The 1,403-nt window shown below is 38.1% G+C and overlaps 1 pseudogene; it reads right to left on the bottom strand.

The window, feature by feature from the left end:
- LOC102017256 overlaps nt 1–972 on the bottom strand; it is a 3,298-nt pseudogene extending 2,326 nt beyond the window's left edge.
- Nucleotides 973–1,403: the final 431 nt, after the last annotated feature.

Below are 1,403 nucleotides of genomic sequence, written 5' to 3' on the forward strand. Positions count from 1 at the left end.
TTAAACCAGGAATCTAATTCAGGACCTTGCACTTGCCAGGCAGGCACTGTGCTGCTGAGCTATATCCCTGGCCTTGACATTATATTTTAAGAAAACAAAATTAAAGCAAAAATGACAAAGGAGATATGCCATTTATTTAGTGTTTTTATATCTACCATGATCTGAGACAGTAGCTGGAGGACAATTAAGTAGCCATGAAATAAATCAGTTTTGCAGAGCCTGTTTTGCAGCCCCAACATTCATAAGATTTCCAAACAGAGAATCTCATCTGCTTTATCTACATAGGAAAGAAGCTGTGTCTTGCTAAAGTGTTTACTTTGAGGCCTATCAAACAATGGTTGCTCTGTAATCATTTTCTAAGGGAATAAATTAGCCACATACTTATCCCTAAATCTGCCCTTCCCAGTTTCCTCCCTTGCACTTTTATACCCTTTCCCAGTACCTCAAATGTCCTCCTCATTCTCCTTCTACTTACTAAGGTGAGCAAACTGGGGCCATGCTTCAAGGCCCAATTCTATTGGTATTTTTGTACAGCAAACCTCTCTAACTGCCCCGCTCCTCTCGGACCTCCCCCACTTTGGCATCCGTCACCATTTATCTATTGTTTTATTTTTTTCTTTCGGTATCAATATCTATCACTAGGTGACATGGCATTTTTGTGCAGATTAGAAAAACACTCCCTTTCTGGGCAGGTGCACTTTACACCAAGGGACTTGGCTTTGGGGGCAGAGAACAGACTAATCTTCACCCTTATTCACCTATTATTATCTGTGTGCTTGTGTACACTGAATGACTTGCAGAGCCAGAGGTAGAGGTCCTGATACAGAGCCTCCTTCTTAACAAGGTCAGGACCTTGTTTGACCTCCTCTAGCCTCTACCCCTCATACTTTTAAAGCCATTATTTATATTTCCACATTCCACATTTAGTCTCCCACATTCTTCTTTGTACCTGTTGTACTTGGTGGTGATCATTAATTTGTTGGTGCTTGCTTATTACTGGGTTTCTGATTAAGCAGGATAGTTATAAGAAATACATTATCTGAAAAACTGATAAAATTATTATGAAATCAGCAAAGAAACAATCAATAGAGTTAAAGAAATGGCCCATAGTATAGGAGAAAATCTTTGCCAACTACTTTTCAGACAGAGGGTTAGTATTTAGAATATATAAAAAACTTAACACCAAAAAACAATAACCCAATCAGTAAATGGGCAAATGAATTCAAGTCACTTCTAAAAAGAAATGGGCAATAAGTTTATGAGAAAATAGGCAACATCTTTAGTCCTTAGGTAAATGCAAAGTAAAACTATTGAGAGATTCTACCTTAGTCCAATCAGAATGGCTATCATCAAGAATACAAAGAAAAATGTTGTGGAGGATGCAGGAAAAAGGAACCTTTCTA

The sequence above is a fragment of the Chinchilla lanigera genome, unplaced genomic scaffold (assembly GCF_000276665.1).
Source record: "Chinchilla lanigera isolate Chin_1 unplaced genomic scaffold, ChiLan1.0 scaffold00024, whole genome shotgun sequence".
Lineage (NCBI taxonomy): Eukaryota > Metazoa > Chordata > Mammalia > Rodentia > Chinchillidae > Chinchilla > Chinchilla lanigera.